This window comes from Desmodus rotundus, chromosome 8 (assembly GCF_022682495.2).
Source record: "Desmodus rotundus isolate HL8 chromosome 8, HLdesRot8A.1, whole genome shotgun sequence".
Classification (NCBI taxonomy): Eukaryota; Metazoa; Chordata; class Mammalia; order Chiroptera; family Phyllostomidae; genus Desmodus; species Desmodus rotundus.
The window spans coordinates 25,981,975-26,008,173 of record NC_071394.1 but is presented as its reverse complement, the minus strand read 5'-3'; the positions used below and the strand labels follow the sequence as shown (position 1 = coordinate 26,008,173).

Sequence of the window (26,199 nt, the reverse complement as noted above, 5' to 3'; positions counted from 1 at the left end):
CTGTGCTCTGAAGGGTTGTTGGTTCCATTCCAGGTCAGGAAACGTACCTAGGTTGCAGGTTCGATCCCTGGTTGGGTCATGTAGGGGAGGCAACTGATCTATGTTTTTCTCTCTCCCTTCCTCTCTCTAAAATCAATGAGCATATGCCCTCAGGTTGAGGATTGAAAAAAAGAAAAGAGAGACCATATATATGAACTGACATATTTGACATATTTATGTATAATGGGCAAATTAGGAAATAAGGGAAAAATTAAAATATTAAAGAGGGATAATCGAAGTTATATAACAATCCCAAACTTAGTTTTTTCTTGACCAGAGCCTCTGGTAAGATCAGCTGTTGTAAGGAAACCAACCTATTTCCTACAACCTCAGCTGAATCACAAAATAGCTTTGCTGGAATTGCTGGCGTTTGTCACAAAGCCACTGCTGGCAGGGAGGCCTCCTTCCCTGTGAGGACGGGCATGGGGACCAGCATTTCCTGATTGAACGGGCACATCTGTGACTCCGAGCCACACACCAGGCACTCGCTCCCTTGCAGAGAGGTGACAGAGTTTCAGATGAACACTGAACTGGTACCAAATACACAGTGAGCAGGAGGCTCTGGAGAAACAAGTGTGCTCTTCCTTCTGCCTCCCCCGTGCTGAGAGAAAGTCCAGGAAATCCGTCTGCCCTTCTCCTGGAGGGCAGGGCTCACGTGGAACACGGGGGCCCTCACCTACAGTGCCCGCACTTCAGGCTACAGGGGGCCAGGCCCAAGTTTTATTTTTCATAAAAATAAAGTGCAACTATGTAACTGCCAACAAAACATACATTTGTCAAAAATCTGAATAGAACCCTACCTAACAACACCTCTTTGCTCCTCCCCTCAAAATGGGAGTATCATTTTCGGTTTCGCTGACAACCAAAGCATGACATCCTCATTATTTTAAAAAGGAATAAAGGGCTGTGGGAACTAGAACATGCACACCCTCACTCTGATCCGAAAGCATTCCAGAGAAGATAACCACTGTGACCAGTTTGCTTTGCATGTATCCTCCCAGACATTTAAATGCATATATGTGAAATCTGTTCGCTCTGACCATATGTGGCACCGTACTATACTATTCTGTAATCTTCATTTCACCTAAAAGTATGTTGTGGCTATTCTTCCATGTTGTACATATAGATGTATCTCATCCTTTTAAGTTGCAGAATTTTCACTGATTCAACAGACCGTATTGAGTTTGAGCACTGACCTAGCGCCAAGCTGGTAACATGAGCATTACAGCCCCTTGGTGTTCCATTGCATGAAATTTCTTTAACTCATCTCCCCTGATGGACACTTAGGTGGCCTCCACTTTTCTTTTATTCCCTTGGCATTCATTTTAGTCCTGGTTCCCCAGTTCCTTGGGGAGTATTTACTGCAAAGAGATTCTTCGTATGGTTTCCAGATCCCCCCTTATAAATTTGCCAACAAGCCATTTTCCTCTAGAGCAGTGATTTTCAAATGTTTTCATCTCATCACACACATAAAGTATTTACTAAAATACTGCAGCACACCAAAAAACATATTTTAGGCCAATCTGACAAAAAATAGGTATAACTTTGACTTATTTACACTGGCCAAGTATTGTTGTGTTGGCTGTTGTCATTTTTTTTTTTATTTGACAATCTAAGGGAAAGGAGGTCAGTGCCCCTGACTAAACAATCAGGTATTGCATGTTTTAAAAATTCTTGTGCCACACCAGTTGAAAATGGCTACTCTAGAGCCTTTACATCCTAATCAGGCATTTTGCAAGAGTTTGTGCACCGGCTAAGATTAGAATTGAATAGGAATTGAAATTGGATTTGGAATTCCACTCTGTCCCCTCTGGCACTCCTGTGTTACAGGCATACCCATGCAAGGTTGCCACTAGCTTCTTCTAGCATCTAGGGGGGCACACCCACCTCGCATTTGAAAGAGTGCACAACTGTTACCACGTAAGTGCCCTCCCTCTTCTCTGCCTAAAGAGATACTTTACCCAAAGATCACTCTGCATCCTCTATGACTTGATCCTCCACTGTTCACTTTTCATGGCCACTCCTTTCCCTGTCACTTCAAGTCTAGCCGGTGGCTGACGCCTCCACCACATCCACCTGCAGTGCCAGCAACTAGAGGTGAGTTTATGGGGTCCTTAAGTAAACACATGGGGCCATACTAAATGGTCACCTTGCAGACCTGCAGACACTATGAAGCTGTCCCAAAGAAAGAAATCAGTGCAGCCCCGAAGTCAAGGGCTTCAGATGAAGTGCCCACGTTCCCTCACTATTGGACATCCTGACCATTGGACCACTGCATCGGCATCGGCGCTGCTTGTCGGGGCCTCGGGGACAGATGCCAGGCGAGTGCCGGCTGCAGAGAGGGAAAAAGTGGGGAATTCTGAGGCCCTCAATAGTCCTCCAGGGCTGCCATGGGCTCAGACCCTATCTAGGTTGGCTGACTCCTGTGGAAATCCAATTGCAATAAATGTCTGCTTAGCTAGCGGTACTAAATATTCTCTTACTTAGAAGACAGGAATTATTACTTTGGGTTTTGATAAAACCATGAAGCAGAATAGTGAGCTGTCACAGGAGAAGAGCAAACAGATCAGCTGTGGGGATCCAGGCCTCACCACTTCACCAACAGCTGGAGGTACATGAGCAGCTCAAGTCCCCATTTTTAGACATTCTCTAGGGGCCACAAATGCATTTAGTTGATTGCTACAAGCCCCTCCACAGATTCTAAGAATAGTTCATAATTTTTTTATTTATTCAACAAACATGTGTTTAACATCTACTGTTTCCTGGCTTCGAATGAATATTTTTATAAAAATAGTATCCTACATGGGACAGGGAAAGAAAGGGATTCTGGTTGCAGCTTGGAGCATTTTCATTAATATTTGATTTTCATAATTTCACTATAGAGTTGGTAGAGGTATATCACATCTTGGGTTTATTCCAAGGACGAGGGGCTTTGAGAAGCTGACTGTCACAACACAGTCCTATCACTTGTGGTCCCAGGGGATCAGGATCAGAACCACCCTCCCCACCCCCACCCCACCCATATCTTTGGCTTGGTTACTTTTGGTGTTTGAATGGTTGCTTCTGTGGGAATGTACTGGTTAGTCACTCCCTACCCTGGCCAACATGGCTGAAATATTCATTTTTGTCCACCAACCATGCGTACAAATGAAAAGTCCATTAATTGGCTAACGAGAAGAGACTATAAAGGAACTTTTTTTAACCTCTTGCACCTTTTGTGTCCTCCATGAAAGTGTGTGGAGAAACAATTGGACTTGGTAGTTGAGGAACTAATTTGAGGTTCTTATTATAGGACCACGTTATGTGACCTTGGGAACGTCATTTGAACTCTCTCTGTCTCATTCTTCTACAGTGAAACAGGCCTAACAACACCTCTCTCACCGGGCTGTTTGAAGGACTAGCTGAGAAGCAGGAACCCCAGTGACTGAGGAGAGTTCACCAGTGTGTCCGGCATCTGGAAGGTGCTTGATAAACATCGACTATTAATCTGAATGAGATAAGGTTTCAGTTTAGTGCGGTGTTTACAAGATGAGTCCTCCACATTTGGGAGCATTCTGCCCCTTTCTTTAATGGAGAATTAGAACAAGAGCAAGAAAGTGACGCAGAGAAAGAAAGAAAAGGGGGGAGAAAGAGAGAGAGAAAGAGCGAGAGAGAGAAAGAAAGAAAAGAAGGAAAGAGAGGGAAAGAAAGCCAAAGAGCCACTGTGAGCTTCCGGCCCAACTGCTCCCCTGGGTTCACTTGCCAGATGTGAAAGCATTTGTGTGTTTGCAGGCAGAGAGGACTCCTGCTGGACTCCTGGCTGAGTGTTCTCCCTGCACAAAAGTCATTATTTTACCCTGAAATGAAGCAAATCAGTTCCATTAGAGAAGCAGCTGATGGAGAGCAGGTCACTGTGTTTCTTTCTCCAGAGGCTGGGTTGGCAGGGGCGGCTACCTGGGGGCTGGGCAGAATCAGAGCAGGTTCAAAGAAGCCCCCTGGCCACTCAGCCACTCAGCTCGGAGTCTGGCAGGCCGAGAATGGGATGTTCAGAACAAATTGGATACCACCAACAGACACAGGGTGTCAATGACTGACTGAATCAATTCCTCCTTACCTGGGAGAACAACTTTCTTTGTTTTTTTTTTAAACCAGCTTTTCATATAAAGGTCAGAGGTAAAAAATAAATAAATATTTTTTTAAAAAAAATAAAAACAAAACTCTATCAGTGAGGGAAAAAAATAGCCATAGGAAAATTCTTGTCTCTCAACTTCATTTCCCATTACTGCCACTCTCACCTGAACTCAGAAATATTAACTGCTCTCCATGTTTAAGACTCTGCAACCGATCCGGTCATGTTATTTCTCAGAGATCTTCCATGTTCCCTACTAAGGGCCGATTAAAGGCTAAACCTCATGGCCTGGTAATCAGGGCCTTTCAAGGTCATGGCCCAACCTCACAGAAATCACCCAGTTCTACCCTGAACTTACACAAACACTTTTATTGTCACGCCAGTCCTCACAATGGTCCAGTGAAGGGAGCTCATTAGCGATAAACATCAAACCCTTTGTCAGCCTTGTAACCATGGCTCTCTCCTTCTCTACCTGTTGATGTCTTACCTGGTGTTCAGGTGGAGGGTACTGCTTCCTGCATTCCGCTGTTCTCCCTGTCCCAGGTGACCAGTAAGCATGTCTCTGGAGTGTGTTGCTGCTTCTCTCTACAGCTCTGAGGAAGATGCTAGCATGTGGTAGATGCTCGAGAAATGGTGGCTCTATTCCATTGAGACTATTTCCTATTGACCATAGAAGGCGACACATTGCTTGTGTCATTTTAAAGATTTCCATGAAGCAGAGTGCAGCTAAAATATTTACACGTATTGGTGTTAGTTGGCAATGAATTGTTCAGCAGGTAGTAACCAATGTTAATGCCTATGGACTTCTGTTCAGTGAGTTTTCCTTCTACTACGAATATCTGGGGAACTGAGGGGTTTTTTTGCTTTTGGTCTAGAGTCAAAGTTTATAATATATGATATTAGTATTGGTTTTTTTCTTACATTGTTTTTCCAAGGAAACGGAAAGTAGTCTCAGGGTTTTTTTGGGGGGTGTTGTTGTTGTTGTTGTTTTGATGCTGGTATAGTTACAATCAGCTGGCTAAGGAAAAGAAAAAGTCCCCCAGAACATATCAACAAGCACGATTTGGAGCTGATCTGCGTGCACAGGAGAGGTGATAAAGCACAGTGGCTAAGGTCATGGGTGCTGGAACCAGAAGGCCCTGGGATCCAATCCTGGCTCCAAGACCTACTAGTTGGATGATCCCTAAGAACTTAGGATCCTCCTTGCATCAGTTTCTCACCTGAAAAGTGGGGCTTTGTCAGGACCAGGTAAGATGATGCAACAGAGGTTGGCGGAGTGAGCACTCAGCGGCATCTCCTTCATCATCACCATCCTATTGTCTCTTTGGCCATGTATCCTTTCATCTTCAAGTCCTTTCTCTCTACTCCAGCTTCCCAGGTCTCCTTTCTCATACTCTCTGGGCATGTTCCCTTCTTCGGGCCTCACTCACGCTGTTCCCCTGCCTCAGATGTCTCTGTTCCCTCATATCTTCATGGCTCAAATCCTCCCTGCCCCACACTCCCACGTCCCCACGGCTCACGCATGACTCAATCCTTCAGGTCTACTCCAATGTCACCTTCTCAGTGCCTCCCTTCCTCACTCACCAGGAAAAACTTTAACTTCTGATCTTCCTTCTCTACTGTATTGGTTGCCTTAATGCTTATAACTTCTAATATCCTATCAACTTTACTTGGTTTATTGCCCGTCTTCCCCCCTAAAATAGAGGCTGCTTGAAGTCACACATTTTGGCCTGTTTTGCTCATCGTTCTAACCTCAGTGCCTAGAATGAGGCCTTACACATAATTGTTCCTCAATAACAATCTGTTGATTGAATGAATGAATGGTTAAATTTAGTTTGGTCTCAATTCTAATTTAATCTATTTTTCCCTTCGCTCCTAATCTCTCCATACAGATTATGAAAGTTTTAAATGAAACAGAGGACACTGAATTCGGAATCACGTACACCTTATCTTTAAACCCACTCATCCATACCACTAATATTTACAGAACTCCAAGTGCTGGCAGGGCACTATACCAGCTGCCCAATGCCACAAGTTGAAAGAAAGTACAGTCTCTTCTTGCATGAGTTTAGAAGGCTTTCGCATATGCTATCCTTTCAGCAGATCCTTGACATATGGTGAGAAAAGAAGCAGCAAGATTAATTACGTAAACTGAGGGTGAAGACTTAAGGGTTTTCCCAAGGTCATGTGGCAAGTTTTAAAGGTGGAAGTAGAACACAGACCTTCGAAGTCCGTCCACGCAGCAGGACACCTTGTAGTAGAAAACAGAGCGAAAGCTCAGGGAGGATGCACCAAGTGCAGGAGCACGTGCGTACGTTTGTGTGCCGAAGGAAAAGACTTCCTGTCTGGCTATTTACATTCTGGTTACTATTTCCATTTCCTGATAAGAGAAAGTGAAATGGAAGCTTCATCTTAAGAGGGAAGGTGAAAGTATTGCCACAAAATGCAAAGGGTCCGAACAAAGGATGCCCACCATCTCTGAAAAAGATGGGGTACAGCTCTGTGGACAGGCTTTGTGTCCAGCTAAGCAAAGTACCTCCTTCACTAGGCATGTGCACCCGGGCGGGTTTACTCTCTTACCGTGCTGCGCCCCCACCAACCCCTGCCCAGCAGTAACCACCTGACACTTTTCCTACTCCTCCCACCTTCTAACGGGGGGGGGGGGGGGTTCACTTCTACTGAGCTACCTCATTTTCTCAAATCCTTGCATTACAACAAACACTGTAAAAAATACTGTAGAATCAACATAAAAAACAAATGTTCTCCAAATATTCTAAAGTTGTTCAAAAATGCTTGTGGCATTTTCCTGATATGTTACTACCTGGGTTAGGGTCAGCTGGGGCAATAGCATAGGTAGAACCTAAGCCCTGTTAGTGTGACAAGGACAAGCAGAGGAGACATCCTGCCCGTTACAGTATGTCCCTGCAGGACTCAATCCTTCACACACATGCACACACACGCAGGAACCCACTTCAGGGTCCCCACGCTGCGGTACCACGAAATGCACCGACTTCATTAGAAGAGATGTAAAGAACATCAGATTCTGTCTTTTCCTGAATAATGTGACTCTGGCCTTTTTATTCAATCTTTCAGCACCAAACGACTCATTCGTACACATAGCTTGGTAGCTATGGTGTCAGCAAAGACAGCCACGGTGTGGAGCTGCAGAGATGAACTAAGGAGAGTACGTTTCAGGCTACACATTGTCATGTGAAACTAGTAGACACCTTCAGTTTATGAAAGAGGCACACAGTGCGCACTGAGATGCGCCAACATGATGATGCTACAAATGGCTCGAGCTGATAACCTGAAACTTTCTCCCTGATGACGCACCCCCAGATTCCAACACGCTTACTCCTGCATTAAAACTTGGACTGCATGGTTGGGGTTGGAACGCAAATGATTTAGTAAAACAATAATAAAAATCAAAAATGTACCCAAATTAATTTTACTGAAGGAGAAAGAATTTAAGGAGGAATGTTGTTTTATGTTAACTATTCCATTTGAATAATGGCAAAGATAGGTTTGCCGGCACTTCTCCTTCCCTTCATTCATGAATTATGATGTGCGACAATGTGTAAAATAATACAGAACATTATTGCAATCCTCTGAGTCAATCATTTGCTTTCTTAAGAGCTGCATTTTCCATTATTAGGAAATTATGCAAAAATAGAATTTGACTATATTCACACAGAAAGTGATCATACAAGAACATAGAAGTCTAATAAAAGTCCTAGAATTAACACACTTTAATAATCAAAATGGAGTTGAATCCATTTTTGCATGGAAACCAAAAGTAAAAGTTTTAAATCTGAATTGTAATCATGGTATGCATATAGTTTAAATTATTTCTTTCCTTTAAATTATAAAGACTTTACTTGTACACAGAAAGACGTATTTTTAACTGTTTAAATTTACCCCCAACAGATCAAATATGGGATTGAAAAGTTCAAATGAACATTAGACCTGGATTGAAACTGTGAGCTGTGCACTATAATATGCAGGAGAAGCTTGGAGTAGTATCTTTATTCAAGGACATCCCAGGTCCTTTTGAATTATTCCACAAGAATTTCCTGAAAACAAGTTGTGCACCCAGGACTGCTCAAGATGCCCCAGTGGATTCCTGTTACATGGGGCAGAGAGGGAGGGGAGAGTGGTCAGCTGGGAAAGCGGACAGGCTATTGTTTCATATCAGAGACCTGGTCTCTGTACTCAAGGAGCATCATCTGGATAAAACGATAACATCACACGTGATACAACCAGGGTAGGGGCTCTTTACACTGTGAGATTTGGTGAAGGCGTAGTTAGAATGGTTGGGTTTTGCCTATATCCCGACCTGCGTAAAAGGAGACTTGACCTGGGGTGGTGACCACATCATACAATAAATAGGTGAACTGTCCACCGGGAACCCATATAATTTTATTAACATATGTCACCTCAATAAATTCAATGTTGAAAAAAAAGCAAAGGTGGCTTCATGGTCCCATGACACGGGAACGGGACAGTGCGTGCAGGTGAGCACAGACAGATAGTGGTGCTTTCCTCCTGAACCTTCCGTGCCCCCCGCTCCTCAGAGTCCCTCAAACAACACTGAGCTGTGAGTGACACTACAAATTTGGAGGCTCTTTTCATTTGTCACAGATGCCAGAAGAAACAGGACAGTACACCAGTCTGTTTGTAGAGTTATGAGAACATTATATGAGATTAGAATTATAAAAAGACCCTGAGGCTGAAGCTTGCAGTGAAGCTCTGGGTATAGCATCTCCCAAGTTTTCTGGGGAGCCTGCTCCTCTGTCTTTGGGTAGGGACTGAAAATGGGGCAAACGAAGATCCCCCAGCACTCAGAGTAACAATAGTAAGTGGGAAAGCATCCCTTTGGCCAGGGTGTTGAGTGGGAAATCACGCAGGTGGCTTGGCGTGTGTGTCCTTAAAGAAGGTGGGAAAACAGTGACATGCAAAGAGCTCATTGACTTGGAAGCAGGACCCCTTGTGCCTTTCAAAGAGAATACAATTTGCTGCTGTTAGGACCAAAGACCAAACAAGGCCCAGTCTCTAGGCCATCACCCCACTTCCATTCTTCTTTTTCCCCCCTCAGCTCCCACCATCTTTGGCATTCAGGGTCCTCAGATTCTCCCCAAGGACGCCAGCCTGTCCCCCACGCCTCCATTCAACCTTCTCTCTGCCGTCTTCATACTACCGGGGCTCACCTGTTGGAGGCGGCGTAGCAGGGCAGTGGGGAGCTCGGTCTTTAGGGATAGGCCTAGATGGGAACCCTGGCTCTGCCTTGCCAGCAGAATACCCCTCAACAACACCTTTTCCCAGAGCAAAAAACGGTCACTTCTTGAAAACAGAGCATTTTAGACATCTCCATGTCCAAAGACGATCCTGACTTTACATTGGGTGGTTTTCGTAGTCAAAGAAATAGCCCCGAGGTAGTAGAGAAATCTCCATCTCTAGCAAGACAGATACAGTCTGCGGAATTTTTAAAAAAGCTTCTCCCTATCAAGGTTTAAAAATCTTAGAGTTGGAGTTCAGGCTGGGTAGGGATCCTGTTTCACTACTGGTTTATCTACCACTTATCTTCACGGTCAAGGTTAAGCTAGTCAGGAAATAACCTATGAGAATTTCTACCAACCCTGTGCTCCCACTGCAGTAGCAGGACACAGCAGTGCTTCCTGGCCTTGAATACCTCTTGGCACACACAGAAGATGACACTATCCATGCAGCACCCTGGGGTGGGTGAATGACGGTGCTGGAGGCTCTGGGAGGCCCGAGCGGTCCTGTCACCCAGAAGGGATCAATAGACGCCACCCCATTCACAATTCACCAAAATGTCCTACACCTGTGCTGAGAAATCCTGACTTAAATGACCAAAATAAAACTTAGTAATTGTAGAAAACAGAAAAAATCTCACCACTCTGTTATGAATGGCCCACCACTGATTCAGAATAACTCAGTTGCTTTCCTTTCGATTATATCTGCTTTACCATGTTAGCTGGTCATCTCCCATGGAACAAAGTGCATGCAAATCCCCCCTTGTGATACACATGCATCGTGTATCATGCCCTGGCAAACAGCAGTTTCAATTATGTAGAAATAAGCTTTAAGATTTGGTCGCTGAAATTCAGGGTAAGAAAATCAGTCAACAGAATCTTTTCATCTCCAGCCTCACTGATACTGTGTCAACTTTTCTTTCCACATATAAAACCAGGTATACTGAAATCAGACTCTCCACCACTGTGGACTGGTTAGAGTTAATTAGAATCTTTTCTTGATAGGACTCAGTTAAAACAATCCTTTTGGGAGGGAAGATTTAATTACAAAGTGATGTCCCAACGTAGTTAGTGAGCTGGTGCTGTTTCCAGAAGGCCGTTCTTTCCTTGCTATCTGGCGTAATCACAATCACCTGCTATGTGATAAGTCTCTAACACATCCGAGGGCCTCTCTGTCCCCAAGTCCAGTGATCACTCCCTCTTCGTTACAGGTCACATGCCGACAAGGTGCTCGATGTTTTCCACACACTGTCTCATTTAATCCCTGTAACAGCCCTAGGAGGGAAATGCAGCTCCCCCATTCCACAGATGAGGGCACTGAGGTTCAGGGAGATGAAACAATTTCTCCAAGACCAGGCAGGTGGTACATGGAGGAGCCAGATTAGAATCCCGCTGCACCAGACTCCAAATACCTGTTATTACAATGGCGCTCCGCGTCATAGTCAAAGAAAGGCGGCTGAGAATGAAGACCCCACTTGTGTAATACTTTCCAGCTTTACAACACACTTCCACATTCCTTATCTTCTTTAATTTTCCACAATCACTCTGTGAACTAGTTATCCACACTTTGCAGTGAGGAAAGGAAGGTTCAGAGAGGGGAAGCCATGGAGCAAAATACTCAGAGAAACTTCAGGTCTCCTATATAGAGATGAAATTCAGAAGCATCCACAGGCAATGAGGTTACCTGATGATAAGTAATAAACATGGACTTTGAAGTCAAGGATTTGCATTTGAATTCCTGTTCTGTCACTTGCTAGTTAAGTGACCCAGAGCAAGTCACTTAACCTGTTGTGCCTCAGTCTCGCACGTATAAAGTGGGCATGGCAATCCTACCTTACAAGGTATGGATCCAATTAGGTCCTGCATGGGAGAGTGTTGTGTACGTCACCCAGGGCAGTACAAATACAGGTGTCTGCTCCCTGGAAGCACAGCGTTCCTATGAAACCTCTCATAAGCTGAAATGGTGTAAAGCGAAGAAGCAATTACCATTAATTTGCACAGAAACATTTTTAAGCGTCCCTAGACTCCCAAAACCACCTACAAAATTATTTCAAATCACACATAAAATGTAAAATAACACTAATGTCTAGTTAAAGCCACCCTCTCTGCTGGGGGTGCTCACGGCCTGCAGAAAGGCTCACTGCAAAGCAAATGGTAAACATTGTTTTCATTTTTCACCTCTTTTTGGTTAAGTGAAAATCATCTTTGGGTTTCTTTTGGTTAGAAAAACAGGTGCTAGGGTAGGTTCATATTTCGTAAAAGCCATGGCATATTGTGAACTTTCAAAAAGTGGGGGACACTTCTATTATTCATTAGTACCTTTATTATTAAAGTGTTAATAATAGCCAGGGCAATAATAATGACAGTTGTGATGTGTGTACGCAAGTGTTATTTCAGGTCCACTTCAGTCTCTGTAAGATGCAAACATAGGAGCAGACTCAAGGCTGACCTCCGCAACGGCTCAGGCTGACTCAGATTCTTGTGACGAGATGTGAGATTCAGCTCTTCGCACGCAAAGCACTGCATCTTTCCTGAACTTTCACTAGGAGGACATCCTTCTCCTCTTTTCGTCCACCAAAACCAATACCCCAAGTTGTCATCACCTTATGCCTCCCTAATGTGAGTTTCACAGGCTACCACATTTACTGGTATGTCTTTGATAACATTTAACTAGATAAATCTTTGAACAGTAACGATGATTATCTTGTAGTTAGCTAAGGTGCCATTTCTCACTTGGCCTTTCCTAATGTCCCACCGAAGAGATGCCTGAATACTATGACAGGCTGAGGGCGATGCAACCCAAATCTGGAAGGGTTGCCCTCACTCCCATGGGTGTTAAAGGGAAGGGGGACCTGGTTGAAGACAAATACGGGCTGAGGAGCAGATATGGCCCGATCTCAAATGATGTCAGCCTAACACGGCACTCAAAGTAGCTAACGCCACAATGTTAGATTAAAGTGGCCCCAACAGGGAGACACAAGAAGCCCACTGCTGAAAGTCAGTGTCCCATCTAGTGTGGGAGGCGCATGCCAGCAGAGCCATAATGTGGTTCTGGCATCTTCTCCTCCTCCCCATTGTAACTCGGGCAAATTCTGACTAGCCTAAGCCAGTGATGGTGGTCGATTCCCCTTGCAAGGAATTGACGGGGGAGGCTTGAGCTTCAATTCCAGCCAATGACACATAAAAGAAAAGTTACTAGAGGCCTTTGGGGGAAGGAAAAGGAACAGCCTTCTTCTGCAGTTTGATGTCGTGGCCAAACCTGCCATGGTCCTTGTGACCACAAAACATTAGGATAAAGTGACGCTGAGGATGTGAGAAAAGAGAGAGAAGACCCTTGATGACGTTATTGAGCCGCTTCTTGGGCTGTTCCCCATAACTTCCCATTACGTGAGGTAAGACGTCTTCCCTGTGGAAGCTGGGTGGGAGGTTAGGGGACTCACACGTGAAAGCATCCCAGCTGGGACCCCATGGAATCCACCACAGTCACACATCCCTGAGGGTGGTCTCCTCCTTACATCTATTTGCGGAGGTCCCTTTGCAGGCTGAGCATGGGGGAAAATGATTACACACTAATAACTGTACAAGAAAAGCAGATTTGAATGACTTGCCACCATGACTCAGACCCTCCTCATCCAATGAAATGAAACACATTCATTTCTGAACGCATCCCAAAGGCACAGGTTTGGTCCCAGAGGGTAAAGGAGGTCTGGCCAACCTCCTTGGTTTGTATCCCCATGGCTGAAAAAGATGAGAAGAAATGCCAAAGCAGACTACCAAAAATGGTGATTTCCTCTAAGTATTTATGTTCAGCAAATGTAAGCTTTTATAATACATGTAAAAATTCAATGCACTATAATGATAACATTTGCAAGTGAATTGTAGGATTAATAAAAAAAATTAAATCACAGTGCACCATAGAAGCTGTGGTCCAGGGACCTCATTAAAGTGGCATGTGAATATCCCATGTGTCAATCTTGACAGTGTAGCACTACGAGTTGATGTATAAACCTAAGGGGAGATAATAACAAAAGTCCGAATGTGTGGTCCTTTGTGAATAGGAGACCCAGGTTATATTAAGAAAACCCACCTTTGCCCGTCTGCCTCTTGTCCTGCCCAGGGTGGGCTCTGGTTGGTTGCTGTGATTTTCGTCTCTCGCCGTATTCCGGTAGAGCATGCCCTAGGAACCAGAGCTTTACACACACTAGCACGTTTAATCCTCATAGCAATCCTCAGAAGGAGGCCCTACCATCATCCTCATTTTACATGTGAAGAAACTACAGCACAGAGAAGTTAAGTGAACTGTTCAAGGTCACACAGCTAGTAAGTGGTAGAGCCAGGATTAAAGCGCAGGGCCATAGCTCCAGAACTCATGTATTTAACCAGAACGTTAACAGTCTCGGTGCTGATACAACCATACCACCGGGTGAGCCTGGAGGACAGAACTGGTGATGGCCAGGGAGCGTGTGAAATTCACTGGTGCCACAGTGCAATCACTTTCCGCTCCTCTCACCCTGCAGCGTGAGCACGCCTGTTTCCTGCCTGACAGGTGCGGCAGCATCTTCTCAGCAGGCGGCTTGGGTTGACTTCTCTGTCCCTCTACAATCCCTTTAGAAAAACTTTCCAAAGCCACTGCTTTGCTCTCTAGCGTTTATTTCTAACCAGGTTTGACCGTGGATCAGGAAAAAAAGCCCTTAAAATAATTACAGTATTCTGAAATTAAGGTCATTTATCTTTTTCTTTGGATGTAATTTTCATATTATAATTGCTTCAGTGGTTTCTATATTCAGCCTCATAAAAGGCTCTGCAGAATGGACGGTCATGACGCTCAGGAATGCTTCGCAAAAGAAGCAAAACATAATTATTAAAGCTGACCTGTCACAGAATTCCCATTCTGCTTGCTGAGCAGAGTTAGAAAGGGCATTCATCGATGGGGCAAGTGTTTTGAGGCTTTGTGGAACTTCGTCTGGGACCACGTCTGACAAAATGAATGTTATAGAAAAACTGTTAGGTCGCAGGCGGTGGCGTCCACCAGGTCTGGGTCTAAATCCTGCTCCGCCATCGAGTGGGCAGCGGGCTATGTGAAAAGTACTACGCTCTCAGAGCCTTAGTACTGTTACCTGCAAAACAGGGATGACAGTGTAGGGGTAGAGGCGGTTGTCATAAAAGAACGTACGTAAAACGTGTGTGCGTATTCAAAGGAAGACACTTTTGCCCTTCCCTCCCCCTCTACTTAGGTCACTCCCCAAAAAGTACTGACATCACAGGCTGAGTTTCCAGACTACTAATATGCCAACAGCAAAGATTATACTTCAGTAAAGTCTAGTACATTCCCTCTGCTCCTTGCTTTCCCCTGGCTCCTGGGATATGCAGAAATCTCTGGCATTTTCTCCTCCCTTCTGCTTATATATGTAGTACAGCGACTCTGTCCCTCCCAGCTTGGCAGCTAAGTGGTGGAAACACTGAGATTTGAGTTGAGAGGATGGAGGAGGTCTCACATGGGCTGGGAGTCTAACCCATTCACTGCAACCAGGCAGGCCAACCCTGGTTGTTCAGCCAATGACAGGAGGCACTTGGATTTCCCAAGGTCTGTATATTTATAGCTCCCAAGGAAACCCCAAGGTGGGGACAGAAGGGATCCGAGGAACAGGACTTGGAGATTTCCAGGTCTGTGGCTACAACCTCCACTAACAGGATCACACAGAATACAAAGGAAGCCTCACTCTCCTAAACATATGCAATCTTCCTTTGAGTTGCTTCAATTCTAATGATAGAGACATGTCCACTCTCCTTTTCCAAATTCTCTTTCCTGCACTAGCAACCAGACAGCCCTTGGGTGGAGCTCTAGGCCAGACCCTCAGGAGCCGCTCGGCGTCTCAGCTTTGACCAGGCCACGAGCAAGCTGCCCCTTCCGGGAGGGGTCTGCAGCTGGCCCTGGGATTATGAATTATAAAGAGGTCTCCACTTGATTACATCATCCCACACTGTGGGCTCTCTTGTTCGGCAGGGAAGTCAGATTATTTTAGGGTGATAACATCTGAGTTTCCTTATATTTATCAGAAATAGACCCAAATGCAGAAATGACCAGAGCGTCGTTACATGTCTTCATGCTCTATTGGGAAATTACACGTAGCCAAAACAATGGCTGCGAATGTCCAGCAGCAGATCAATGGATGAGCCAAAGGTTGTGTATCATACAATGCAATACTACTCGACCTTTAAGAAACTCTGACACGCGCCACAATGCAACGAACCTTGAGGACATCATGCTAAGTGAAATAAGCCAGACATAAAAGGACAAATATGTCATGATTCCACTTATACCAGGCGCCTAGAGAAGGCAAATTCACCAACAGAAAGCAGAACAGAGTTACCAGGGCTGGGGAAGGGGGTGAATGGGAGGTGTGCTGACTTCACACGGAGTTTCTGTTTGGGGTAATGGATAATGGCCATAGTTACACAACCCTGTGACTGGACTTAATGCACCTAAAATGGTTGGTGGCATATTTGTTGTTATGTATATTTTATCATAACCCCAAAAAAGACAAAAGGAAGAGAGAAAGGACCACCCTGCATTCCCGAGATAATGACTCCATGAAAGGGGAGGGTCCCTGAATCCCGCTGGGCCTCCCAGCTTCCACATGTCACCGGGGCAGAGCTTCCCTAAGTAACTGAGAAAAGATCAAAGCCCAAGGAAACAATGCTCTTCCCAAGACCTGGCAAAGAGCACTCATTAAAGCAGTCCCACTGACACAATAATGGACTCCCTGATTGTTTCTGTTCATTCAGGGGAACAGTACACCCAGCGGCCAGCCAGGAGGGGCAGGCGGTGCTCAGCTTTCAAAGGCTGCTCTGCCCTTTGACCAGATGGCAACCCAACAAGCCTGCTGTGGTCTCATGACGTGTGACCATGCATATTATTTATTTCCAAATTCAAACTACAAAGTCTTCAGACATTTCTGAAAAAAATGATTTCCCCCAAACGATAGCGGGTTGTTTTTTTTTTTGGCTACTGTAATAAAATTTAATTCCTTCATGTCTGCTCATGAAATATAAAAAATTTTGATTTTTGATTGTGCCATTATAAACAAATTTCCTCCTAAATGTTTTCTAGAATATGTTAATTTCCTTGGTCTTCTAAATAATCCTGGCTAAAAATACAAAATACAATAAATGGTTTTTTAAAGTTTATATATATATATACACACACACACACACATAGTTATTTTATTCAGAAAAAAGTAACTGTCAGCTACAGTTCAGTGGAGCTGAATAGACAGAGCATAATTTACATTTGCTCCCTTATTACTAATAATGATTGTAAAAACAACTAAAAATTCTGGGGGTTGTCATGGAGATACCGCTACCTGGAAAGTGTAAAATATAATTTGTTGAGGAATATCTGATAAGACAATGAAAACTAACAGAGACAAGCAAACTCAATCAAAATCTTTAAATTCTAGCTTTTCCTCTTTCGGTTTGGATTACTTCATAACAAACTTCGTGCCTGGAAGTAACCACAACAAAGAGCGACTTCCAAATGTGGCAAAACTTAAATAGAAGCTTCTGCCTCGTTAGAACACAGAAATAAATAAAACCACTTCATCTTCACCAACTGTGCTGTTTTGACTGGGTTCCAACTCCGACGGCCCCCGAGGCGGGGAGAGGGAGCGTGCAATGAATAATGGATAAATAGGATGCAGCCCTCGCTCTGCAGCAGCGAGCAGTCCAGTGCACACACAACAATGTGAGCTACAAATGCGAACCACGTAGGTAGTTTTAAATAGTCTAGTCATCACGTTGACAATGAAAAAGAAACAGGTGGAATGAATTTTAATAATATATTACGTTTAAGCAAAATGTACCCCAAACATTATCATTTCAACATATAATCAATTTTAAAATTATTAATGAAATACTTTAAATTCCTCTTTCTTTTCTGTTCTAAATCTTTGAAAGCCAAAGGGTCTCTTTTACTTACTACGCATCTCCGTTTGGGCCAGCCACATTTCAGGTGTTCAATAGCCACATGTAGCCAGTGCTACCAGGTTGGACCAAGAAGACAGTAGGAAGCACAGAAAATATGCAAAGAGCATACTCAAAAGCAAGACTGTCCCTTATCAGGGCTATAAATTAGCCATAAAAAAACACCTGCGGCACCTTCAAAGAGGTGGTTGCATCTGAATCAGCTCTTGTGAATCTCTAAGTTAGGACATGGTATGCTCAGACTTGCATTATATAAAGAGCTGACCGGAGGCTGAAGGGAAGATCTAAAGGTTGGGACAGAAGTAAAAGGAATCAGGAGTCCAGGCAAGAGATGCTGGGAACCTGGGCGAAAGCCAGGGTGAATTTAACAGATACTCCGGAGGTGGAATTAGATGTAGTGACTGACTAGAGATAGAGATGGTAGAAAACGCAGCACGTGGGTACCCAGCAACCACTTCTCTTTCTTCCCTGGTAACAGAAACCTGGCTTTGTCCAGGGGTTCTGTATCCTCTACAATGCTTTGCTTTGGGGAAGATGAAAGAAAGGATTCCCAGCCTCAGGAGTGTGGATCTTGATTAGTATAAGCCAATTATAGTAGCTTTGACTTTTCATTGAGTGGCTTGGGAAGAGACCTGGAATCCAACTTTGGCCAATGGGACTTATAGGTTAGTGTACAAGGGTGGGGGTGGGATTCTGAGAGGGGCTTCTTAGATCTATGATACAAGGAAGCATCTGCCTTGGTGTGGTGTGGCGAGGATGTCTTGTCTGGAACTACTGCAGCCAATGTCATCCTCAGGTGAGTCAACCAACGTCTGAGAAAAGCAGTGGAAATAGGGACTCTCGATGATGTCATTAAACCACAGAAATAACCAGTCCTGGAAACATTTCACCTCTGGGCTGCTTGTTTTGTGAGAGAATACATGTGTGGATTATTTAAGACACATGGGTTATCTCTTATTTGCAGGTTATCTCTTATTTCCACCCTAACAGGAAAAGGGAAGAGTCCAGACAATGCCCCACCACTGCTAACAGCCCGAATGTCTTTCCTTTGTTCACAATGTCATATAGCAGATCAAGCTCTTTTGCCTCATGTCCTCATGGAACCCTCCCAGCAGCCCTGGGAGGTGTGTAGGCAGACACTGTTGTCTGCTTTGCCTGCACAGTGCCCCCCGCCCCCATTCTCCTTTGCATTCCCAGCAACTAGTCCAGTGCCTAGAGGGATAATAATTGGTATCACTTTGTAAGCTTTTTCTATGCATCAGAAACTGTTCAGGGTTTCATATACAAAATCTCACTCTATTCCCTCATTTACAACAGCTTACAACAACTCCGTGAGTTGGGTTTTAGTATCACCATTTAACAGATGAGGAAACTGAAGCTCAGAGGGGTTCAATAAGTTCAAGTTCTCAAAATTAGTGACAGAGTTGCAACCTGAACCCAGGCATGTCTCTCTGTAAAGGTTATATTCCTTGCCACCACGATACAATGGCCCCGAGCAAGTCCATATGTTTACTGAATAAATAAATGAATCAATTAAACAAGTAAATGGATGCTCAGAGATGAAGGGCCTTGCATAAGGTCACCCTGCTAAAGACAAATTCATGACTCGACACAGGTCTTCTAACCCCAAGTCTATCGCCCTCCCTACCCCGTCCCATGACGCTGCCTGCTTTACTGAGGTGTAACTGACAACCCACGACTGACACTCATTGGCACTTGGTTAGACAGCACCTTGAGTGGTCCCTGGCAATTGCTTTGTGTATGAGTCTTCTCTGTGCAACAGGATTGTCCACTCCTTCAGGTGGCACAGCTTTTTGTAGTTCCCACAGCAATCAGAATAATGTATTTTTCATGGTTAAGACCTCAGTTTTTAAATACGGTGCCTTTAAAATATAGATCTATCATGGTTAGGATGACCGTACATAACTCCTGGTTTGCCTGCAAGCTCCTGGTTTATACCCGTTGCCCTGGCTTTATTATTAATAGAGTAATATTAATACTCTCAAAAGTAATCCTACTTGAACAATAAATTATATGGTCACCTTAATCATGGTAAACAAAAGCACAGCTGTGTTCGGATGACAATAGATCCAATAGCCACCAAGGTCCCACCTCAACACTGGGACACAGACGGCCTTCCCGCACAGAGCCATGCATGCCTCACGCCACTTGTCCACCATTCAGCCCACATTCTCCTTCCTCTCAAAACCTCGGTATCAGCAGTTTCCCTTCCAGCAGCCTCTCTCCAGCCTGTGTCGCCCGTCCTAAGGCTTACCAGCAATAATGCAGTAATGGGTTTTCAAAAGCCAGGGAAATACATTCTAAAATCACTGTTACTGTGTAGCTGCTGCTCTTAGCTGAAATCCAGGATTTCAACGGAAGATCAACACCCCATCTGTAAACAGCAAAATAGGATGAAGCAAACCTCTCGTGTCCAACCATTTACCTTTTGGCCTCTATGTCGTTTGCAAATATGTGTATGTCTTGGGAATGTGGGGCACAGGGTAAAGCAGAATATCCTTTTATCAGCAAAAACATATTCGTGGTGGCAACAAGAGATTCCCAACAGGTTAATACCATTGCGAGCTCAGCTTTAACTACTTTAGGTTCTGGAATTATTACTGATATGAAGAGAATAAGAAGCAAGATAATGCCTGAACACACTCACATGTGGAGGTGTTTTAGCACAAGGGACCTGCCACAGATTAAATTGTTGTTCCCTCCCCCCCCTTTTTTTTAATTAAGACAAATGGCAAAAATCCACTCAGAAGTGGCCTCATGTAAGAGTATAGATGTAGGGCTAGGGGCCCTACTGTCTCCAGGGAGGAGTGATTCAAGATCCTACATTCTGAACACCTAACAGAGAAGCCGGCCCACTGTTTGGGTGAAGGGCCTTCAGAAAAAGATTCCATGAGGAGGCAGATGCTTAAGGGGCCTTGACTCAAAACAATGGAGTCTGACCTATGTCCTGAGAGAAGTGGCCCTATAGGTTAACCCTCTTGGTTGGGACATTCCCTTGGCCTGAGCGGTCAGCAGGACCAGCTAGGATTCCCTGCAGCAATGACCAACCAGTGACAAGCTGCAGAGAGCCAGTGTTCAACCTCATCGCTGTGTGACAGTGAGAAGCAAGTACAGGCAGACCCATGACACTGCAGCAATCCAGGCGAGGCACATGGAAGTCAAGGGCCATTTTTTAACTGAATAAGCCCTAGAAAGCGCTAAAGAATTAAGGAGATGGATCAGGTGAAGGAAGATATATTGGCTTGCCTGCTAGTAGGGTATGTGGGGGTTCTAGAGATTTAACTAGAATAGGAGGGATGCAACATCACCTGTACCCCAGTTTGTGAAATTGTTCTCATGAGTTGCAAGTGCATCGGATAAAATAATCTGGCTGGATGAGATTACCCTGGTAAGAATCTGGCTCAAACACGCCCTATTCATAGTGTGCTTTCTTTCATGATTATTAAATGTATCCTATTAAAATATCCACTACGCAGTATGTCAGTTATTGGCTCTTGTTCAATCACCCCTGGCAATAAATTAGGCCACAGTCCCCCCACCATCTTTCCAATAAGGGAGTGGATGATAGAGTCTGGAAGCATTAACACAATCAAAGACACAGCAGCTCCCTCCTCGGTCTCATACAGCTCTGTCTTTTTAAAAAGATTGTATTATTCCTTCATGTACGTCTTTCCAATGAGCAAAAACCGTCTCCTGCTGTAATCCTTTTTCCTCTCTGTGTTTCCTCTTGGGTCCCATGTCAATATTTACACATCACCACTCACTCCGACTGTTTACCTAAGATGGCCTTCAGATCCCGCCCTCAGCCTCTCATCAAATAACCGCACATTTTCCATTATTTAATATCGTCTCTCATAACATTTCCACTTTGACAGGAAAACAACTTTCCGAAGTCAACGGATATCTCTCTTTTAAAAAGAAAATTAGTTAAACATTCAAGGTGCGATGATGAGCCATGTGAATACTGTCCAAAGCTGTTCGTTAATTTCTCCCTGTTCCCTCGATTTTCCTTCTCTCTCTGGAAGCTAACACAGAGCATGCCCTGACCTCAGAAGGCCGTGGACCAGCTGCTCAGAGAGGGCTTGCCGTCTCTAGCCCCTGTGATTTCTTTCACAAAGAATAAGAAGGAGGGGGAAGAGAAAGGCAAAAAGAAGAGTGGCTGTTTTCCTTTCTGTCCTGGCTCTGACAAAGTATTTTGAATTCCAGTGGTGCAAAAGATCTCCTTTGCCCATGAAATTGTTTTTCACTTGTCCTCCTTCATCACCCCCAGTCCCAGACAGCCACCAGTTCTGATCAATTGTATCTCAGAAAAATGTATTGTTTTTCCTCTCTCCATGTCTTGCCCACGTTCTGTCTTCATTTGTTTCTAACAAGATGCCCAGACAGGAGGTCTTCGACAAATACTGATGGAGTGAATGTGAACATAACTTCTTGCTTGCACTAGTGTACTCATTTCCTGACGAGCCTCCCCTCCAGACAATTCCACACACAGCTGTGAGAGAGGCTATTTTTTTAAACTCACATCTCTCTATGCCACTTTGTTGCTTGCGAACACTAATAATACACCACTATATTCAATAGCAAGTCTAATATCTCAGCCTGATATTACAGATTGCTTCCCAAACGGGCCCCTATCTGTCTTTTCTAAAGCTCTTGACCCTCTCCCCACTCACTCCTACCCCAACCACAATGAGGACAGGCTCCTCTTAAATAGCCACGCGCTCTCTCAGCTCATCATAGGTGTCTCCTACAGAGGTCTCAGCCCCCACTACCGTTCCTCATGCTGCCTAGACTTCTACCAAATGAAGCCCAAATCAACTGCTTACTCATCAGTTACAAATGATCATTCACTGAGCATGTTCTGGGTGTCAAATCCTATCTTGAGCACTTTATTTACCATTCCAGTATTTCTTTTAATACCAGTAATAACCATGAAAGTTAGGTATTAATTCATTCACTGACGTGTTCACCAAGTTAGTAATGGCAGATCCAGATTTAACCACATACATCTGCCATCAAAGACCAGATGGGCTTACCCACCACATATTCCATACCCTACCTCATCCCCCGCCATGGTCTCCAGCATATATCTTTACTATAGTGCTCACTGCCTCCCAAGAGAGTTGCTGTTGACAGACAGTAGTTCCCTTGGAGGGATTATGAATACCCCAACAGCAAGGCTGGTTCTTCTGTAATCTGTGTATCTCTAGTGCTAAGCATAACTCCGGCACACAGAGGACGCAAAAAAAATTTTTTTTGGTAATTGAAGTTGAATCTATGCATTCAAGAATTAGAAAAAACTCAATCCCAACTAAATTGGATAGTTGAGCCATGCGTAGATCTCAGAGCTCTTTTACCTAAAAAGAACAAATCCAGGGACTCAATTGGATAGTAAGGACACTGAATCTACATTTCCATCTCCAACTCACTTCAACAATTACTATTTTTAACTCACCTGTAGGAACCTGGCATTGTAATATTCACGACAGCCATCTGCAATTCAACCAGCCAAGAATACAAGCAGATACCTCCTGTATTTTCAATAATGGCATTGCTTAATCTGAAATGCTTTTTGGAAGACAAAGAAGCATTCATAAAATGAAACAGTAGTGAATGTTGATCATGAGGAAGTTTTACAACAAAGCGCCTTGCTGATTTATACAGTGCTTCCATGCCAATGGCTAGCGGAAATTTTTACAAAGGTTCGCTCTTCTAAGCCTAGGCAACACACCAGGAAGGTTGTGTCTTTAAAGACAAGGACACTGAGGGAGAGAGAGGGGGAAGGGAAGGAGAAGGGAAGAGCGGAAGGGAGGGAGAGAGAGAGACTTGCCTTTAATTCCCTGGTGTGTTGGGGAAATTGTAAATAGTAAAATGAAGTAAAGATATTTTTTTTCCTGGAAGGAGATCTCACTTGAATTCCAGGTAGGTTTTGAGAATATCCTAGGGACCTGCCTACTCTCAGGCGCAGGAGAGCAATATTTTCTTTCCTGCTCTTATTTCAATTCAGCCGTGTAATGAAGAGTTCTGGAGACTGAGGGGAAGGGAACCAAAAAGCTACACATTAATTCCCAAATAGGATGAGAAAAGGTCATCAAAGTTCCAGGTTATCAGGCTGAATTTTCAGGGGCTATCGTCACTATTATTTCCTTCCCTTGTGTGAAACAACAACAACAACAGACAAACAACAATAACAAAAACGAGAAAACGTACAGCTACCCCCAACACTTGCGTGGGCAGCAATATCTGATGCTCAGAGGATGTCATCAGTAGGGCATATGGAGGAGATGCCAGCTTGGTCCCTGATTAAACAATGCTCAATATTTACTCTCACTTAGCAATTCAATAAAAAGCATTTCCAAGGATGTACCAGACCCCAAGAGGTTAGTCAAGATGGCGGTCGATAAACAAGCTGACCCAAGGTTATGGCTCATGTCCCGTTAGCCTGGCTCTGACATGATTTCCCAAGAGCTACTGACTGATAATCCACAGATCAGGCCTGGTTAGAGAATATCTCATCCCATTTTTCCCAGTGGAACACCTCATATATCAACTACTTGTCATGCCAAGAACACAGGGCCTGGGCTTGGCTGGCCTGGCTAGCGAGGGACTTTATTTTTACAATGCTTATCGCTGCCCCTTTATGTCCAGGCCAGCGGGCTCTGAAGCAGCTGGAGACAAGAGCCAGCTGGGGGCCCAGCTGAGCTGCCAGCTACTCAGAGCCTTCCACAACAGAAGTAAAGGATTGGCCCACGGCCACACTGCTAAGTATTCTGGGAAGGACAGATGACAACATGAGGAGAAAGGGACCTCCACTCACCCTAAAGCAAATGCAAACTGACATCTGGATTGGGGTAGCTGAGGTTCCAGGAGAGCGTCTGGCTGTCTTAACCAGATTGAGCAAACTCCTTGCTAATTCAGGTGCACGAAGAAGGCCAGTGTGCATTAGTGGAATTCCAAAACCACAACGCATAGTCTGTTTCTTTCAAGTTTATAGAGCAACTCAACTTTATTTTAACCTGGTTTCAGACAGGTGTGTTTGTGCCCTCTGCTACTGAGTCCATATCTCATTTGGCATAATCATCAGTCATTAAATTCAATGGTTCATGACATTAAGTTCTGCAGAGGTTTGCTCTCGTGGCTATGACAAACACCCCTTACACTCTTGTTTACTGTATTTACTGACCCAGCTTGGCCTTCCTTCAAAGGCATCATAGAGATAAACCTGGGGCTGCTTGAAGTTAAATCATAAATTGCCAGTTAGCAGAGTACAAGTGGATGAAGTTTTTCCTCTATAGATCGAAACCTGTATTCTGTCCCCTTCTGGTGGGAGCTGTGAAAAGTCTGAACAGATGTTCAGACTCAGGGGAGAGACGCTTTACTGCTGTTGTATTTACTTCCTCTAGCAGGATCCATTTCATTTCCTTATGGACCAGAGAGGACAATTCTACCAGCCTAACTGCCACCTGGGGGAGGAGAAGCCTGGGATCCCAGTCCCTGGGAAGCATGATGAATTGGGAAAGGAATGCAGTATGTGTGCCATGAAACCACACTTACCTCTGGCTTTTAGTTTCCAAAATTAGGTCTGCAAATTTGCTGGAGTGGTAGCTTGATCTCTGGGTACATGAATGAAGCCGCTGCTCAGCTGGGACATGAACCTTTCAGTCCGAGGCTATCTCTGCACCTGTTTTACCACAGGCAGCCTCTCTCGGTGAGCACAAAGGGGTGCGTAAGTGTACAAAGAACCCACCTATCACCATGTTGTCCTTTGATACTTATTTTCCTGAAGTATGTACCCTGGGATTAAATAGTGTTTGTTTGGGGCATTATAATAAATATTCTCCACAAAATGTCTTGGATGAAAGTACATTAATCGAATCACCCATTCAACAAATATTTATCGACCCCTCACAATGTACAAGGTGTTCAGCAGGTGAGGTGCAGCCTTGTCCTTTAAGACCTTATTTAGTTGGAGCAACAGAAGTATTTATAGATGTGGCCGAGCTGGGACTTTTATTTGTCTCCCACAATCAATCACTCCTTCCTTTCAGTAGCAGAATTCCCCAGGCTGGGCATGTGGCTACCCTACACACTGCGTTTCTTGGTTTAAATATGGCCATGTGGCCAAGTTCTGTCCAATGGGATATGGGTAAAAGCGAGATGTGCAACTTTTGGGTCATGTCCTTAAAAGGAAGCTACTTGTACACTTTTCCTCCTCCCTCTTCCCAGGGCCCAGAACATATATGTGGGAGTGTGAGCCAAATCCTACCATCATGAGAACGGCACAGTAGGGGACAGCGGAGTGACACCATAGAAGGGGTTGGGCCCCGGAGGGCCTTAGGGGACAATCTCCTATCCCTTGATTGCTTATCAGCTGGGGAGAGGGGGAGAGAGAGGAAGAGAGAAAGAGAGACAATGAGTTCCTTTCTATTTTGCTGAAGCCACTGTTAGTCTCTGTTAAAGCAGATGAATTAATATCCCAACTAATACACACATATTGCCCTATGTGAACCAGAAGTTCCTGGAAGTCTCTTTATTACCCTCACCTGTCAGCAAGCCCACATACAGTAAGTGATCGCCTCATAGTTGTGGATGATTACACAAAGATATAGTTATTAAAAATCCCATTTGCTCTTAAAAAATAATTTAATACCATTATAAGTATTATAAGAAGATAAAAGGATTAACTTATAAGGAAAGCTCCAAAGTGATATCTGGCTTGGCTTCTAAAGAGCTTTAAAAAAGGCAAAGAGAGCATATCATGAATCCATTAGTTTC

The 26,199-nt window shown here is 44.2% G+C and overlaps 1 protein-coding gene across 4 annotated transcripts in view; it reads right to left on the bottom strand.

Moving 5' to 3' along the window:
* Window positions 1–26,199, bottom strand: part of NCALD (neurocalcin delta) — a 337,075-nt gene that overhangs the window by 27,293 nt on the left and 283,583 nt on the right. The window contains exon 1 of one of the 4 annotated variants that reach the window (XM_045204924.2): window positions 11,254–11,375. The exons of the other annotated variants lie outside the window; for them this stretch is intronic. The gene's annotated coding sequence lies outside the window, so the exon portion shown is untranslated. Of the gene's footprint in view, window positions 1–11,253; window positions 11,376–26,199 lie in introns of those variants that run through there. 4 annotated transcript variants of the gene reach the window in all.